At 37.2% G+C, this 20,356-nt stretch overlaps 1 protein-coding gene and 1 long non-coding RNA gene across 2 annotated transcripts in view; one reads left to right on the top strand and one right to left on the bottom strand.

Annotated features, from left to right (window-relative positions):
* The window catches only part of LOC135075367 (calcitonin gene-related peptide type 1 receptor), a 144,139-nt gene that overhangs the window by 53,638 nt on the left and 70,145 nt on the right, over positions 1-20,356 (bottom strand). The gene's annotated exons all lie outside the window — the stretch shown is intronic.
* On the top strand, positions 2,494-5,260 carry LOC135075634 (uncharacterized). Its single transcript, XR_010258078.1, has 4 exons — positions 2,494-2,869; positions 3,407-3,621; positions 3,799-4,024; positions 4,779-5,260. It is a non-coding gene; the product is annotated as an uncharacterized LOC135075634 (long non-coding RNA).

The following is a 20,356-nucleotide window of genomic DNA, read 5'->3' as shown; positions in this document are numbered from 1 at the left end:
GCGCGATTGTTATCACTTATCACGCCGCAACGAGGCGGGTCGCGGGAATAACGCCTTGTCTGGGGCTTATTACGCGGGATGGGGACTGACGTGATTTTATCTCATTGGGTTGTTCGTTGTTTTCTGATGTTCCCGGACAGGCTATTATCCTAAATTTACATGCTTACAATTTTTAAATTTGAAAAAGTAATTATTATTTCCATTTTTCCTACAGTGAAAGTAATCTTGTAATTCTTGGCATCTTAGTCTTTTAATAAGACCAGACTGATGATACCTGTAGGGTAATTCAAGTGCAATCTGTCATTTCAATCTATTCTATTTGTCATTTAGCTTGTTTAATCTGTGCTGAATAAAGTGCACAATATTTAAGCAGGATATGGTTGCACGCGGATTTTTAGAGAGTTAAATCTTTTGGCCAATAGAAAACGTCATAATAGTTATTATATGAACTGGGATTGGTCAATGACTTTTGAAATTAAAATCCGATGGCCTGAAAAAATCGGTTTTCCAACAAACGTCAGTTACGCGCAAGGAGGTTTAGCTATTTATCCATCGAAGTTAATAAGGGAGAAGACATAAGACTAATTTTATTATTTGCCTGCCGCGACCCGGTTTTTACGAACAATGACGATGACGAACGATGAACCAGTAACGAGGAGCACACTTAGCAATGCTTCCAGGTTGCGCCTCGGTATCAATTAAGTAACATTTTCCGTTAAGTTTACTTTATGGCCAACTAAAGGACTTTTGCCGTCTCCATGGACAAACTCGAAGTATGATAACTACAGTCATTGTCAAAATTTTGCACTGCCATTGCCGCTGGATACCATATATCGCTACTATATTCATAGATAATAGACTTTCAGTTAATCGTCAAAATTGACATTGTTTTTTAAATAACAACAAATGGTATGAATTTTTAAATGTGATATTTTTATAAAGGTAAGTCCCCAAAACAACATTTGATAGCCTATTTTCTTTCGTTGGCATCTAAGTTCCTGTTTTCTACATATATGTTACTACTACCTATTGGATAAGTAACTAAGAACTTTGTCGTTTATTCCATGTGAACAAAATCCCTAAAAGCCCATTTGTAATAATATTCTTACTAAACACTGCTGAAAAAGGACTAAACTTCTGAGCTATGAACGTATAATCCAGTAGCATTAAGTAGGTAGGTACGTATAGCGACGTTGGAACTTGATATAGAAGTTAGCTGTTTTATATTTTTTTTTCACAGCAGAAATCTTTATCTTTGATCTTAATATCTGATCGTACGTATTGTCTTTTAAAATATTACATTTGCCTAAATAAAAATAACCGACCTGCTGCTTATGTAAATTATAATTATTTATAACCCTACTTACAATGCATAACAATCATAATTAGGTATTATAACCCTACTTAACAGTGCATAACAATCATAAGATAGTTTGGCGTATAAGTAGGTAGGTAGGTACTATCTAGGCCGAAGGTGGAAGCGATCGACCCGGAAATATTCTCAACCATCTCAACTATCATAATATGTATTTAGAACAGTCCCTCCTTACCAATGATATTATAAATAATACCATTGCTCCTTACCATCAATGCAATCGAGCAGACAAAGGACATTGATAAAAATCGCCCTAAGATTTTCAAAGACTTAGTATGTACCATAATTTTATGTATATTTTATTTATTTACTTGCAAGTGTCCAAACCTATCGGACAAGTTGCAGTTCGAAAAAATATTTTAAAAGTATTTAAACGAAATCAAAGTCACCGACATATTGACAGAGCAGAGACAGAGATGCGCTTTTTTAATTCGATTTAAGTAAATAATGGTATGATCGATTAGACTAGAGTCTAATCATTAGACCTTTAGACGGGCGCAGATCCGCCGCGCCCGCAGCGCTTCAGTGGATTATTGCATTTTATGTATATTTAATCACATTTATTTACCTACATTTACATATTTACTCTTTTCTTTAAGTGTAGACACTGTTTATGTATAAGTCCACTATTGCATGCCGTGGCAACCTATAATTAAGGCAGCACTTAGATTAAGTTAAATACGTTGTAAATATTGATTGTCTTCCAGTGTATGTCTTGTTGGTTGTCCTATTAAATATAAAGGCACGTCACCCTGATGTGAAGGATCAGTACCTCTATCATTATCGGGGGTCTCCATTGCCAATAGTGTCAAATAGCGGGTAGATTGGCGTGGGTAATCGGGCGAGGAAAATTAAACGAACTTTCACCATTAAGTCCAAGCTATTTTAATAATCACCGAGATATTACTTCTATTACATTGCCGATATTAGAATTAATCGAAAATCACAGACACTCCACCGAACACGTAGCGTAGTTGCGCGTTGCAAATCGATGTAACCGCTATGAAGGCTGCGCTCGATTGCGGGCGCGCGCCAGCGCTCGGTGTTGCGTCAGAGCGGGACGACTACCCCGCTCTAAAATAATCGATGCGCCGTCAAATAAATAAAATAAATATTTATAGCAACACAATGTTTAAAAATAAAAATTTTCAAAAACGATCAATTTAATCGATTATGTCTATTCTAAATGGACATCCCTATTTGTTAGTCAAATTGTCATTCACTCGCATCACCTTTTCTCTCTCACTCACTCTTGCTGTGTTGCTGTCTTGCTTGATCCTTCTTTGTGATTCGTTTGTGTTTTAGCTTTTATTTTCGGAACTTTATTAACTACAAACTTGGCTATTCAAACGGACTCTGATTGATTGCAATAACGACATACTCAGCCTGGGATTTACTGTTTTTGTGTGGCTCGGCCAAGGCTCGGCTGGTGGTTCTATGGTGTTAGAAAATGAGCAACTTAATTATACACAACAATGGGCAGCACCTCGATCGGTAAGTACCTACATTTTGCTCTGCAATCTTATGAATAAGTACTAGCCTTGCCAAACTTCTGAATTGCCATTCTCATGGCGGGTTGTCTTGAAATTAATGTTCCGCTATTATCTGTGGTTCAACCCTGGACAGTGTGGACAGCCAGGCCCGATTCGATTGTAAGAAACTAGTCGATGGTACAGCGCAATGGAGGCATGAGCGAAACAACAATTATGTTGACAATCCAGTGTAAATCTAAGGAATTATTTACTTTGACACTATCTCCCTGCTCTCAATGAAAGCTTGTTTTGTTTTGTTTTTTGGAACTAAGACTACTAGATTATTATTTTTTGTAACTAAGTTTGTAACACGTCATAATTAATTATTATAACAACAATGCTTATTTACTAAAGCTGTTTAACCCTACCCTCTGACCCAAAATTCTACTAACAGCACATAATATTGAATTATCATTTTTTTTATGGTTTGCGGCTCAATTTATTCAACGCACAGGAGTATGTGTGGCATGGCATGCAATGAATCTATTTATTTTTACAGGTTACAGCTCATGATCTTATATGCACAACATGTTGGACCCAAGCCCAAGATACAACACAAATGCATCTACTTCAAATCTTAGCAGAAAATGTGTGCTTTGCAGTAGAACACTAGAGCCTAGAACACGTTCACATCAGCTCATGTCCCTGAGAACTAACACTCAACATCATATTAACATCAGGAACATAATTGTGGAACGACTAACTCCATTAGAGGTAATGCACGCTAAAGTCCTTATTTAATAAAATGTTATTGGCTATACAATCAGTCTAATTCTTGTAAAGTTATTGGTTTCTGTAAATTAATACTAAAATAAAATAATTTAAGTGCGGGACATTAAAAAACTGATAATTTTTTTAAACTTATTTCTAATTATTATTATTTTTAAACAGGTTACTGCAAATGACTACATCTGTGGGGCTTGTCACTCATTATTGCAAAGAGATACCACACCTACTTCACAAGACTCCAGATATGCCAACCGGTGCCCCGGTAGGTCACCAACAAGTTTGTGTTGGATGTGGTTGTTCATTATTGCGAACTTGAAGTCATTGTTTGGATACAGAGAATAATCAAGATATATTAAACATTGTTCGAAATTGGATTCAACCCAGAGAGGTAAGAGCCCTGCCAGTTTTATAATACATAAAAATAATTATGCCGGTTTATTATAATAATAAAAAAGGTTTTTTCCGAATCAGCCTTCCCATCCTTCAACTCCTTCCATTGCTTTCAATCTGCCACTACTCTCATCCATACAGGTTATACAGGGTGGAAACGATAAGTGATCTCACTCGATTATTTCTAAACTACACAAGATATCGAAAAACTGGTTACTCATCCTGAAAGTGCTTCACGAGCTCTTTCTAACGGTATCAGTAAATAGTTACAGAATTAACTGGATCTATCCGAAAATTCAATGTTTTCAGCCTCCATACTAAATGTATGCCAGCCACACAATATTAAAAGTGTTATAGATCACTTATCGTTTCCACCCTGTATAATACAAATAGACTTATATTATTAAAATATTGCAATATTATTACTTACATAATATTAAACATAATTTTACTATTATAAAGCCAGTTAAAAATTCCCTGAGCCAAATAAACTCAGTAAAGTTTTATTTATACTTCCTGCATAACAACTACTCTTTTAAACTACCACTATTCTCACTCTCAATCCTCGTTCCTCATTCATCCCTTTCGTTTCCTCCATAGACCAATCATTCCTCATCATTCAGCGTTCAAATCATAAATTATCTTTCATCACTCATCTTACTATTCCGTTACACACAAAAGTCGTTAATCCTATATAAATATTGCTCTTCTTATTGTTGAACTGTGAATCTGATGTTTTATTTTATTTTCAGATTCGTCCTTCAGATCTTCTTTGCCATAGATACTATCAGAGAGCACGAATTACTACAGTTGGTGCTTATTTAATGAAGCTGAGGACCGGTGATTCAAATGACAGAATAGCTACATTACTTGGCATTTCAAGGAGTACTCTTACAAAATATGTAATGAAAGCACGCAGTATGATGGAGGAACATTTCGTACCAGCACATTTAGGGTTACAACATATTAGTAGAGAGGAAGTAGCCCAAAGAAACCTTTATGTTCCAGTCTCTTTTCGGGAAGCCAGGAAACGATTTACCACAAAGAAAGGCTATTGTCATCATGGATGGTACATACATACATTTATGTGCAAAAAAGTAGCAATTATGCATACCAAAAAAAAAACTTATTCCCTATACAAATATCGGAATCTCGTTAAACCATTTATGGTACTTTGTTGTGATGGCGACATCATTGATGTATTGGGCCCATATTTAATAGAAAATGTAGAACATGACCATTAATAAATAATAAGTACCTACATACGTATTTTCATTTATACCTACATAACTGCCTACTTACCCTTGGGTCGGAATAAAGATATTTTTGGATTTAAATGTAAGTAAAATATATTAACTTCTTTTTAAAAAATGTTTGGCTTTTCCGTAGGCATTCCAATTTTTCCAATACGCAAAGTTCTATTTGCTGCTATTCATACGGTTTGACAAAGGGGTTCTTTATCGATCTACGATTTAAAGTGTAATTAAGACGTCTCTCCTACATATCTATACCTACTTATAATAAATCTGTAGAGAGGTCAATTCTGTACATGAAATATAATTTTCAAAATAACTATCAGGGGGTGATACTGATGCCAAAAATGCAATCAGTAAAATTTTTGTCTGTCTGTCTGTCCGTCTGTATGTTCCTTATAGAAACAAAAACTACTCGACGGATTTTAACGAAACTTGGTACAATTATTCTTCATACTCCTGGGCAGGTTATAGTATACTTAGGAATTCTCACGGGAACAGGAATTAGCGGGAAAATCCTTTTGTATGAAAAATCTAAACCGCTTAAGTTAGACGCTTTAAATTTCGCACGTAGGTACTTTAGTAAACTAATTCCCACGGGAACGGGAATTCGCATTATTATACATATAATTCTTGACAATAAATAGTTTTATTAGCAACTAGCGGCCGCCCGCGACTTCGTACGCGTGGATTCCGTTTTACCCCCTTCATCTATCTTACGCGGTTTAGATTTTTTCGTTCAAATGTTTTTTCCCGTTCACGTGGGAATTTTGCAATATCCTGTTGTAACTAAGCTTTAAGTTTATTAAGATACCTACATGTCAAATTTCAAGCGTCTAACTAAAGCGGTTTAGATTTTTCATACAAAGGGATTTTCCCACGAATTCCAGTTCCCGTGGGAATTAGTTTACTAAAGTACCTACGTGCGAAATTTAAAGCGTCTAACTTAAGCGGTTTAGATTTTTCATACAAAAGGATTTTCCCGCTAATTCCTGTTCCCGTGGGAATTCCTAAGTATACTATAACCTGCCCAGGAGTATGAAGAATAATTGTACCAAGTTTCGTTAAAATCCGTCGAGTAGTTTTTGTTTCTATAAGGAACATACAGACAGACAGACAGACAAAAATTTTACTGATTGCATTTTTGGCATCAGTATCACCCCCTGATAGTTATTTTGAAAATATATTTCATGTACAGAGTTGACCTCTCTACAGATTTATTATAAGTACCTATAGAAGATAGAAAATGGAAATGTACTTCTGTTATGCTAATAACCTCAAAATCTGAAGCATTTTTCCTATTGTAACGAATCTCCCGCTTATCCGTGCTTTAAGTATCTACACTAATATTATAAAGAGGAAAACTTTGTTTGTTTGGTTGTAATGAATAGACTCAAAAACTATTGGACCGTTTTTATTAAATTCTTTCACCATTCGAAAGCTACATTATCCACGAGTAACAGGCTAAATTTTATTTTGGAAAATAATAGGGTTCCGTAAAATATGTAGGTACCTAATGTAGGCCACGCGCGCGAAGCCGCGAGCGAAAAGCTAGTGGAGTATAAGGTGACAATCGTTAAGTAATTTCACATATAAAAATCATTATTTCATTGCTTGGGGGTCTTGGGGCGAACGATGTATGGACGCAGAACAATATCCTTTATTTTCAAATTTAAGCAAAAAGCATTCTGTGGTTATAAAATACCTATGCTTATTTGCACCTAGTTTATCAATCACCATGTTAATTCCATGCTTTCTATCCAGTCGACTGCTCTAACGACAAGGGTGGGCAGTCGTTGAGATGACAGCGCGAAAATCGTCGGCATCCACTAATTATGACCCTTATGTACCACTATATTGACAAAGTTCTCCGTCTTCGTACGCGATATTGGAAATTTGGCATCTACCATCGGCTGATCTGACATTAGGCGTAGTCTGGCTTTGATATTCAATTTTCAACTGTATTACCTTGACAATCAGTTCAAAATTGATTACTAGAAAATTATTTGACAGACGATTTCTACTCTCGACAAATGCATTTGAATTAGCCCACTGTGTAAGATTGAGTAAATTACCTACCAAAGTAAATACATACATATAACACAGAATCTTGGGGGAGGCCTTTGTCCAGCAGTGGACGTCATTTGGCTGAAACGAACGAACGAACGAACACAGAATCTAAGACAAACACAAACATAAACACTTTATTTTTTCCAGATGTTTAAGCGCTCGTAAATAAGTATTAACTAGCGCGCTGATAAGTATCAACTTAACTAACAAACGAATGAGCACTTAAAACTTCTGGAAAAAAATAAGTTTATTAGTAAGAAGAACCACCATCTGTCGCGTCCCAGGCACCGAGCCGGAAGTACGCCGTGTCCCGCGCACATCAATCTTGCGCTTCCAATGTGCGAATACTCGCAAATATTCCGCTACTTATCCACGAGGGAGCGCACAAAACCCGCATTTGAGGGCTTAAATTAGGTGCAATAGTATACTCTCGGTTTGTACTCACATAATTCATGCGTTAGGAGTAGGCTCATCTTGTTTAAGTAATCACATCCTGGCCAGCACGATTCTGTAGTTAGACAAAATTAGTACCTACCTAAGTTAAGAAGAGTCTCTACATTTAGGTACCTATTAATATTTTTTTTCACAATTACATTATCAAATTTAGACTCTTTCTTTAAATTAAATAATTAAGTAGGTACATAATAAAAATGACTAATGCTCCTGGGAACTGCTCCAGTACACCCGACGCCTATACTGTAGGGCTAGCCTCTCTTCTAGTTAGGTATCATAATTATTATTCATGATAACACCAATAACACAATTTTTGATATTACACAAATAATCTAAATAACCCTGACCTCATTTTAAAAGCAGCAAAAAATATGCCATTTGAAAGAATCCCCATAAATCCCAAGTTGTGAACTGCGAAAGTAATAGCGTTGAGAACCTACTCAGCTTATTTCAGCATTTCGCGGAAAAAGCCCTCGCAAAGTAAATAGGAACCTCGCGCCTCCATCGATCATATTATTATTATTGTGTGTGGCTGCGGCGTGACTGTCGCAACTGTTGCTCTACACACGGTGAGCTAAGTGAGCTAAATTGGCCAAGTGCGTGAGTCGATGAACTAGTGTGATTTGTTATAAAGCCTTGAGACAAGAAAACCTTTAACATTAGTTGAAATTGGATATAAATTCTTTGAAAAAAGTACCTGTTATTTTAATTTCTTAGCAAGTCGCTTCTCAAACTTAGGTAGATCTATTTTTTTCAAGTTCTTTAATAAAAAAGTACTTGTTTTGGTAAGTAAGTTGGTAGACACACCACAAAACTTACAGAATACGGTTGTTGTTTGGTGAGGTCGCACCCAAAGGATCTTTGCATTATGTTGTCATTGAGATTTCATATGGAATTAGTTATAATGTTGGGCGCCTCACTGCATTCACACGTAATTGGAGGGGAATCCAAGATCTCGTCTAGCGGAGAGCGGAGTGCGGAGAGCCGGAGAGCGGAGTGCGCGCAATTCCGATAGATTGCGAGCACTGATCTGCACTTATGTAGCGATTACGGCGCATAGCTATCCCGGTTGGTTGCTTTCTATAATAATATCAATCATTAGATTATTATTGCCTCATGCAGGTATAAATATTATTACACAAAAGTTGTATTATGACTTACTCATACATTATGAGTAGAGTCAAAACTCGAATTACGATAAAACCTAAACTTTTGGGTGATTCATAAAAAAAAAGTTAAATCTCCTAGAGGAATTTCATAAAAGTACTAACATTAGATATAGCTAGCAGTGTCATTGACTCCTTATCAACCATCGTTTAAAATATAGTTACCTACATAAAGAATAGATAGAGTCCGTAAAGTGTTCTTCTGAGCCAAGAGGTGCGTGCGGACGCAACAGGTCTCTTCCCGCAAATTTTGTCTTTGACGAGCTCAGATATGGCGACGAACATAAAAGATTTACATTTAAGAATGCTAGGATAGGAGTGCTTCCAGGGAATAATTCGTGTTTTGATATCTTGGAATTACTAACAAAATGAATTACCATCTCTTTTGACTTTGCTTTAAATTATGAAAGTGGACTTTTTCTCATTTTGGATCAAAGTAAAAGCTCATTGTATAAGTTAATCTATGTTAAAGGTCTCGGAGTACATTACATATTACCTAATTATATTCTTAAACAAAAATGACATTATTAGTAACTTAATTCTCATTTCACTAGACTTAACCACAGTTTAGCATTAGAGTATCAATAAGCTGAACCTTGATTGATTCAATTTAAGTTGAAATCTGTTCGGAGCTCGCCGAGCCTCGTCTGTGATGAGATCGTAAACTTTACGAGTTACTTTTTAACTTCGCCATCTACGCGATCATCGCCCCTTGACAATAAAAATGTTGTCAACATTCGATAATCTCTTTATTTACGAAAGATATAGTAAAAAATATTCAAAAGCATTTTCGTTCTTAGACTGTGCTTTTATTTATTTATACTTCAATGCCAAAAATATTAACATTAGGCGAACTTAATGCCATAAGGCATTCTCATCCAGTTTATACCTAAATCCAATAACTTATCTTTTTCAGAGTTATTCTATTGGGTTAAGAAATTCATTTATCGAAATATATCAACTACGAGTACAAAGCAGTGCGCATTTCATCAGACGAAGCCTTCTTGATGTGCAATATAATTTAGTTCTGAAAAGTAATGGACTCTACCTCATCTTAGGATTTTTCTGATTACTTATATAAATTTCAGCGCAGTGGCATTGGTATCGAGCGGAATAAGATTATAGACGTATCCTTAAGGATTCAGCTTTCATTCAGTAAAAATATGCAATTTTTTACTTCGTAGAAATATTAATCTAATTATTTTTTGTTTAATAGCTATAAAGCTTAACTCACAGGTCAAGACTAATTAATTCATGAATCACATCATACGCAAATCAAGCATCTGCGGGCTAGACACATAAATAACTTTAATCGCATGGGATTTTAATAATAAATTACCCTGTGGTGAATGAATACTGAAATATCTGTTACAGTTTTATACAGGGTGTCCCAGAATGGGTGAATCAAACTGCTAGGGGAGGTAGCTCTACTAATGTACTATCCCTAAAAAATATAAAAAAAAGGCGCATGAGGACAAAAAAAATATATTTAAAAAGTGAAAATAAATCAGCTTTGCCTAAGTATCTTTCTATAATTGCTACGTTGAGTTTATTTGTACTTTGTTCTTACTAATATTAATTGTACATTATACTTTATTAAAAAAAAATCCGAACTCAATTTTTTTTTCATATTTTTTAGGGATAGTACATTAGTAGAGCTACCTCCCCTAGCAGTTTGATTCACCCATCCTGGACACCCTGTATTTTTAAGCGATAATAAGTATTACGTGACTTCGGTGCGCGACGTCGCTATCATTTATTCTTTGTGTGGTCGAACATTTAAATTGTAACTTAATATCATGTATTAAACTGCGATCCTATTAATTAAGATGATTATCGGCAGCGGTCAATGTAATCCCATCAAAAACAATACTTGTCAAAAAAACCAAGTCTCGCAACTCAGTTGTTCTACGGTAAAAAGTTGTGAGATCCATGTAATACCAAGTCCAGGCCAGGAAATCTTTAACGTTTTACATAAATATATTGACTTGGCCATCGCACTAAATAATTTAATTTACACGTGTTTTCATGCGATGGCCAAGTCAATATATTTATGTAAAACGTTAAAGATTTCCTGGCCTGGACTTGGTATTACATGGATCTCACAACTTTTTACCGTAGAACAACTGAGTTGCGAGACTTGGTTTTTTTGACAAGTATTGTTTTTGATGGGATCTCATTTCTTTTTGTATTTTGTAGACAGCAGTTATGTATCTAGAAAACTGGACCGAAATTGAAAAATTTTACTCGACTTGGCGGTTGCACTACCGTGCCCCCAAATCTCATTTCTTTTTGTATTTTGTAGACAGCAGTTATGTATCTAGAAAACTGGACCGAAATTGAAAAATTTTACTCGACTTGGCGGTTGCACTACCGTGCCCCCAAATATTTTAGTTTTTCCTTGATTCATACACCAAACACTACTTATATTCCAAATTTGAAGCTTCTAGGTCTGCTAGAAGTGCCTTAGAATTTTGATGATCGGTGAGTCAGTCAGTGAGTGACAAAATTAAGTAACTTTGACCCGTTATAATTCTTAAACTACTGGTTCAAATTGAATGAAATTTTAAATATACCGTGTCTTTACAATGCCTGCATAGCTAATGAAAATTCAGCCTTCTAGTTTTATCCACAACGAAGTTACAGGCGGTCGAAAATGGCCTGAATTGCTTCGAGAAAAGGATGGTACGGCCGTGCCGCTTTTTTGCTCGACTTGGTGGGGGCACTGCCGTGCCCCCAGATTTACTTCAGTAAGGTCGTCGGCCAGCGGGTCAGCAAGCGGCAGCTTGCTCGGCCGTCGATCTGATTGGCGCCGGGAGTGCCCGCAAACAGCATACAATTATCACGTCAGCCGCGTCACGTCGCGTGCGGCCGCCGATTACACGTCACTTGTTGCCGTCGGCTGTCACGCGGTGATTCATGTCTCGATACATGCTGTACTGAAAGAGTACACATTTACGGAATGTCATTTACTATATCGTGCCAACGTAGGCGGAGACTTTATTGTATTAATAAATAACACTAGAGGCATTTACGAGTATTAAACAATAAAGTAAGATATTGTGATAACTTTATGATCTTTTTGTTCCGTGCAAGATAATCAGTAAAATCATTTCGAAATCACGCTAACTAATCTAAGATTACGTTTAATAGATATTTCCCTTATATCGAAGCGAGTTACTTATTACTTAGTTCACGCATCCGAGCAGCTGTCAAGTCGAACGCGACACGACTCATGCACATAGTCGCCGTGGCGCAGATGATTGCTCGTTAAACTGTCGCGCTCCGGAGCTTGTTAGCGACATTCACCCTAATCTCTCTACTAACCTTTATTCAATAATATTGCACAGATATCTTTTTGTAAAAAGGGACATTAATTATTATAACATGTTAGCTGGAATTATCATTCAATAAAAAATAGACGTGGGTAACGTTTTAACCAGATTCTTTTGTAGGCATTTTACCGCGGAGTGTGGCGGCGCGCTGTCATCGCGCGTGACTGATGCGACGGGTGACGTGTAGTTTAAACTGACTGTTTCAGTTTCTGTTTTTACATAGCATGTGGGAATTTGATCGTAATAAGAGCTATTATGATTAAAACTGAGTAACGAACGGACTGAGACACGCCCCAAACTACGTCTAATAGCCAATAACTACTGACCGTTACTGTTATCGTATTATTATCCCAACAAAAACCTTTTCATGTAAAACGCTGACAATATGGCTCGCACGTGGAAAAAAATCATGTAGAGCCAAGCTTCTAACTATACGCCCTAACTCTACACCTCAGTTAAAATATGTTGCATGGCACCTAAGTACCTATTGTAGAAATAAATACTTTGGGTATTTTTTGTTCATAGCCAAGACCATGCATCAAACTCTTGCAAAAGCTTTTGGCCTTATGAGCCACATTAACGTGTGATGTCGTTAGAGCATCTAACGAATAAGTAGTTACTACTTATGTCCGCGGAGAGCGATCAACATGCAAATAAAGGCGGGACATGGGGCCGGTTCCGCTGCGGATATTTATAGCGCAAGTTCCGGCCCGAGGCGCCGAAGTTTTTCCTTTGCATCGCAATAACGGATTTCCAACAGGCTTACTAAACTTTTCATTTTCGATGCTTCAGAGTTTTAATTTCGTGAATAACTGAGGATAGCTACGATATTGCATCATCATTATTTATTATGCTAATAGCGGCCCTTTTCCACTGGTTGTGAAAATTGTATAATTACATGAAACCAAACACCGGGTTGGATCGAGAAATGAAAAGTCTGGAAAAGTTTGAGCGCGTGCGCAATTAAGGTTTACGACGCGCGTGACGCGAGCACCCGCCTGATGGGAGCCAGCTGTATCTGTGCTGGCTCGGCCTGCGTTTATATTCCAGCACAATATTATAGTAACCGAATGACTTTATGATCGTCAGATTAACTGTGGGTGACCGGAGACTATTGATACAAATGGAGATCCAATAGGATGAAATAGACATACTATAAGTAGCAAAAAAATATAACTTTGTCCATGACAGCTGTAACAATATAACATTTTCTATTGGAATTTGGCTTTTTAAGTTTATTCCACTGCTGGACTGTAGACAGATCCTAAGTCCACCGCTTTAATCTCACCGACGCTGTAATTTAACCAGTACAATTCTGAGAGCAGCTCACAATTCATTTCACCAGCGTCATAAAGTAAAAGCCAAGACTAATGCATTTGGCGGGTAACTGACGACCGCACTCCCTTCCCTCGGGAGGAATTAGTGATTGCACTCTGCAGAATTAACGCTGAGCAAATTAAAGCGTCATTATAAAATGCATAACTGTAGAAAGTACATGCAGACACACTATTCTCTTCGTTTTAAGTATCCCTCTAAACCTGACATGATCAAATAATTTACAGTCAAAACTTAAAAGAAACCACAGGCTCAGAGAATTTGGTCCACTAATCCGGCGGGTCTGCTCCCGAATAATTAGCGAACGGTCCCACGGGCCCTTCCCGTGTCATTGGGCGGGTCCTGCGGGAACTACTGGACGAGCGGGACTTGTGGACAAGACCCGCACTTGTCAGGATTACGCAGGACAAGCGCTCTCATTGCCATTTTTGGTGAAGCCAACTATATTATACTACCTATAGATAGAGCACGTACAACCTTCACAGGTAAATCTCATGTTAAATTCACGGAGGATCTTAATATTATAATCTCACTAGCTTTTGCCCGCAGCTTCACCCGCGTGAAATTTAGTTTGTCACAGATCGTCATAAATTATAGCCTATATGTTATTTAAGGTTATAAACAATAATACTGTAAAGTTTTATCAAAATCCGTTCAGCAGTTTTTGCGTGAAAGAGTAACAAACATCCAGACATCCAAACTTTCGCATTTAGGGGAGAGTTCGGTATATTGTACCGCCGGGTAAATTGTACCACCCTCATATTTCGTAAAGTATTTATTGAATGTCTGTAATTGCAACACTCAGCGATACACAAATAAATTCAATTAATATCGGCCATGTGGTTTTTGCCGTGACAATTAACACGTGTGTTTTATTTTGAAAAGTATTTTTTCATTGTTTTCAAGTAACTTTTGACAATGCATGTTTAGTTTGTAATTTTGTTAAATTTAATCACAGGGTGTTTCTAATATATTATTTAGAAGCGTAAATTAGTGTGGATTACAATTATTTGAAAGATTTTTCGGTATTTATAAGCTATATTTTTTACCGATTCTTTAATAGCACTATCAACTATTCGGCTAAATTGTACCACATCAAGTTGTATGGAACTTTACCAAAGGATTTTGAAAATTTTTTTTAGTAAATCATATTTTGAAGTTTTATTTGCGTAGATGTTCAACTAACAATAAATGAAAGGAAAAGACTGAGGCTAGTTGCCTAAAAAAATTTTTTTAGTCCGTAATGTTTAATGTCAAAAAATATTGGACACATATATTTTTATTTGTCAATCTAACAAATAATTACATAGTTATGGTGCGTTGAAGTTGCGCACGACGTCACAACGTGCGGCATTTTTAAGCAAGCGTTGACGTCACGGGCCTCTTCTTATGAACTTTGGGGCGCTTTATCTCTTTAAATTTTCATTAGTTTGAAAAAGTGAAAAATACGTGTAAAGTATTTTTTGATAAGTTAACTGACGGACTAATTAAAACTCTTGCTTTTTGACCCAGGCAACATCCCCATTGGAAATACAAAACTTTTACTCAAAATCGTGATAACGTGTAAAACAATATCGATTGTCTATGTTATTAACTACTGTTCCTTTTCGTTACCTAATTTGTTAAGAATGTATCATATAATATTTTGCCATAGTTTTTTTATAGGCTTGAAATTTATTGAAATCCAATTTAGTAACCCTGTGGTACAAATTATCGAACCGGTCGGCTAAATTGGACCGAAGCTCTGAACTCGTATTTTGTTGATTTGTGCTAAATATACAACAATTATGTTGATTAATACCTATGAAATAGTAAGTTGAATAATTTCTCTATAATTATACACCATGAACATTAGAAAAAACAAAAGAAAACTATGTGTAAAATGGGATTGAAAAAAACTGGTCCAAATTAGCGGACTCTCCCTTATATCATGTACTCGTATAGGTACGTTTAGTTTCTCAACATTGTTTCAAGTTTAGTTTAACCTGTATCTTATAAATGTTAAAACTGCCGTCGAATAAAGAGGCGAAGAGAGGCAGATCAAGTAAAAAGAACAAATATGGGAAAAATGAGATCTTGTGTGCTCCTTCGTTATTAACTTTAAAACGTGTCGCGGGCGAAGTAACCGAGTTATATCATCGCGGATCTTTTTCAATCGAGTTTCGAATCGAATGAGTTTGAGTCGACTCGAGACGAGTGCAGCTGATAAGGCGCCGCCAAGACTCAAGACTCACGAGTCCGAAGACTTAAGCAAATGGCAGTAAGGTTGTGAATGGCGGGAGATCCTTCGTGTCAGTCTAAGATGATCCTATAAAGGTCGGATTTTATGAAAAGTTTTATTAAAGGTCAGATCATCTTCTTTCAGAGGGTTAGTAACCAGTTCATAGTTTTATAGCTTTATATCCGTTCGTCATTTCCTATGAGATCTAGTTTTACACAGAATCAAAGAGCCCTTGTAAGGATTTATGTAAGGTTTTTCAAACAGAAATAAATCTTCATTTAAGTACATACTATTATACCAACATATTTGATAAATTATTCAACTATTCATCAGTTATTTGGTCCCTATAAGCTCACATGCAAGAACGGTATTCGTATTAATATTGATAAATGCCAGATGGGTAGCCAACAGGGAAGGTAGGTAATACATCGGTCATGCAGCGATCAAACAGCTTGAGGCGCCGGCGCCGGCCGTTAGAGTTAACTCCGCTGTCTGTGGCAACATAACTGCTCGCTACGCACTGACGGGGTAATCCTACGACTGCGCCACCGGAATGAGATCACGTTACTTAGTTATGTTTATTTTAGTGCTCAGTATTATGATGCCACTGCTGTATTATAATGTAGTTGTTGTAATCTGTATTTTTTATTTTGCACTTACATTTACATCGCAATTCGGGATAAATTCGGGACTCCCTGACGCTATAACTCCAGAACGCACGAACCGATTTCCACGGTTTTGCATTCGTTGGAAAGGTCTCGGGCTCCGTGAGGTTTATAGCAAAGAAAATTCGGGAAAAGGGGGTAAAACGGGATCCACGCGTACGAAGTCGCGGGCGGCCGCTAGTTCAACTATAAAATCGTCATGAGAGATGAGAAAATCGTCAACTAGGTAAGTGTTGTCTTAATTAAGGCTGCCACGGCATGCAATGTAAACAGTTAAAATTTAAAAACTGAGAAATAGAAACATAGGTATTTGCTGCCACTGTCCTAAGGGACCTCAGAACAACAGAATCTGCTCTAATCCTGTGCTTATAACATTTTCAGTGAAGTCAGATTGCTGAAAATACTTAGGTATTACCAAGCTTGATTTCTGAAGGTAGAATGATACTTCTTTATTATAATATAAATCAAATCACAGCATTCCCAAGTGTCCCTTTTATTGGCGTATTGGAGTCAATATTCAAATGATAGGCCGTCAAATTGTTCGCGAATACAATTACGGGGCGCTCCTAAGCCCGGCTCCAAATTAATGGCGGCGCCGGGAGACGCCGGAGTCTCAGTCGGATCATGTGCTTACCATGAGTTTACGTTAGGTGTGATCTCTAGCAACAGCGTAAAAAAATTACATTAAATGTATGAGAGATTATACAGCGCCTCAAGCAGCTAATTTCAAGACCTAAAATGCACACCTAACGTAAACTCACACAGATGCAAGTGCCACAGGCTCACAGCGCAGGCACATACAGTACTGTTGTTTTCAAAATTTATTTAAAAGTTAGGACGCTAATATTCGAATTGTTTTAGCACATTTCGAGATTCAAGTGTAATATTTTTTTAATAAGGCAATGTTTCCTATGCATTAAAATGTAAAAATTTCATTCTTTAAAACATCTTATAATAGAAAATAGCCCGTCATATGTAACATAACATATTTTTAATCATGTTATCAATTAATAACCACGATCAATAAAAAGATTAACCTGCTGAAAGCATCTGCCCTGTGCCATGCAAATATGGGTGAGTGGGGCGGGATTGGGCGGATTATCCGTCCGGCTCCGAGATCCGACGGCGGATCGCGACTCCGTTTAATTTCGAGCTGCACGCCGCCATGAGAGCGGCTTATTAAGTTCACCACTCCTGCTCAGTGGGGCACCTATGAAAGGTGAATTGCTTTTCACGTTAAAACTGAATTTATGTCAGAGCGAAAATTTTAATTTCAGTTATTTTCAGGAAAACTCAGTGAGAGTAGAGTTTTGCAAATATTATTTCATATTTCATTCAAGGACGATACCGGAAAACTTCTCTTTTCAAAATAAAAATTTTAGATCAGCTTTTGTAACATGGTAATAATCTTAACCTGAATCATTAATCGAAAACACAATGTGAAAATCTAGTTGTCGTAGAAGTTTAACGAGGCTTTAAGGTCGTAATGACACTAATGCGGAATATTTCTAAATAAAATTTATTAAAATGAAATGATTGTTGATTTGACGTGATAAGAATGTAGGAAATACAACCCATTTCCTTGTTACATCAGCTTGGTTTGATTGTTTCTGAGTGGAGTGCCAACTAACTAAATATTGTCGAATCGCTAATAGAGAATTACGAGCGCCAGGAACCCTTAAAACAATATACTTTACGATTATGTCCCAAGAGAATTAGGTACAGTGGGAATTCAAAACTATTTAGGTAGCTAAGTATAAACCAAAAGGAAAATGTATCATCACGAACATTTTGACGAAAAGTGACATAGTTTCTTCGTAGGTGTTTTCTTCGTAGCAGCGCTTGCAGCCAAAACTACCCCGCGAAAATAAAGACGCTAGCAATTTCGAAAAATTGCTTTATGATTACGTAGTTTAGTAACGATACGTTTTCTCCCTCTACTATCGTGGGACGGATTCAGCTGTTTATCTATTGCCGCTGTATATGTTCTTCAGTCGAGATTAAGCTCACTGTATCTTCCTCCCTTGCCAAAACCTTCCTACGCTCTACAAATACCGACGGGAAACGCTGAAAATGATTTTCGGGCAATATCAATGAAAGACGTCGTAAAATTATACATGGATTCCGTTTTTAACCGGTCCAGGCCAGTAATAACCGGTCCACTCCGGTTTACGGCTGTTAATTGATGCGGCGGCACGGCCGCGGGAATCGCTTTGTCTACAGTTCTCTCTAAGCCGCGGGAACTTCCAAATGGGAGAGGTGTTAGTACTTTTGTGTGAGTTTTACTGGTGACGCTTGTGATATAATTTCCTTCTCTATTTACTTATTGTTGAATCCTGTAACTAATAGTTAACAAAATAAAGTTGAAGTTTTGATCAACACAACGCAACAGTCCACCAATACACCAATACTTACTTATAGGGTTTTAGATATAGTTCCTTCATCAAGGTTATTCAATGCTCAATATAACTTATTTCTTCTATTAATGAACATAACAAAGACCGGTCCTGCGCCGCTTGCATCCAGGTACTTCCCGCGACCTTTACCAGATCGTCGGTCCACCTAGTGGGAGGCCTGCCCACGCTACGTCTTCCAGCTCGTGGTCGCCACTCAAGAACCTTCCTGCCCCAGCGGCCATCAGCTCTTCGAGCTATGTGCCCCGCCCACTGCCACTTGATTTTAGCGATTCTGCGGGCTATGTCAGTCACTCTGGTTCTCCGGTCTTTGTGGAAATCCTTGGGGGAGGCCTTTGTCCAGCAGTGGACGTCTTTCGGCTGAAACGAACGAACGAACGAACGAATGAACATAAAAACTAGAAAGTTATGGGCCGTGTAAGACATGGCAATTAGATGAGTGGAGGATCATTTTGACTTATCGCTTTTAACAGAGTAAATGTCTGTTACTTGTGAATAAAGGGCTTAACTTTCACAAACAGACACTTCAGTCGTATTGTGTGTGATGTTTGGAAACTAATATGAACTCAATATGACATTTTGCGTCGAATGGGGCCAATACAGCCACAAAGCCGGACAGCCGGACAGCCGGAGACCGGACGGCGATTGCCACACGCTGCCCGGCGACACCGGACGTTTGCCCAGCTAAATATTGGCTGAATTTTCCTCAATAGCCTTCGAAACTGTACCTAACAGTTAGTGTGACTATCTACCGTCACGACTGTCATTCTAACTTAATAATGATCAAAATGTTCTATTTTTATTATGATGTTATACGCATTTTGTATCATTTTTCTTTAGTATCTTTTTATTCTGTGTTATTACGCGTTATACTTTTACTGCGATGAATAGAGTCATCAAAATTTTATAGACCATTACCCACCACTACTTACTTTATGGGGGGTAAAAACAAAAGTGGGGAATGCTCAATAATTGCATTACACAGACACCTGCACGAGCCACACACCTGTCTGCATTTCCACTGGATGTTTGAGTCAGCTTTGAACCATGTTGCAATGGAAAAAAATTACAAGCGAAAAATGGAGATACGAGTAGAGTGTGGGATCGGGATGAATTCCTCGATTAATCCTCGCCAGCTCATGTCGGATATACCTACATACTAAAATAGAAGCTAGGTTGTTCAGAAACATCGATGCTGTATTCGTTTTCGCGTTGGAAATTGACTTATTTGATGTTTGCTTCAAAGAAAAACCACCTAGCAAGGCCATAAACTAAAATGTACCTATATTAGTAAGTCTATTTTGGTAACACACATGACTCAAACGATTATGAGTGTAGGCGTCCTTACTTGAGAAAAAAAAATAGAGAATATTATGCTTCTGAAATAAGGTAAAGGTAGATGATATAATTACAAATGT

Source organism: Ostrinia nubilalis, chromosome 10, assembly GCF_963855985.1.
Source record: "Ostrinia nubilalis chromosome 10, ilOstNubi1.1, whole genome shotgun sequence".
NCBI classification, from domain to species: domain Eukaryota; kingdom Metazoa; phylum Arthropoda; class Insecta; order Lepidoptera; family Crambidae; genus Ostrinia; species Ostrinia nubilalis.
Note: the sequence above shows the minus strand (reverse complement) of the source record. Positions and strands in the feature narration are given on the sequence as shown.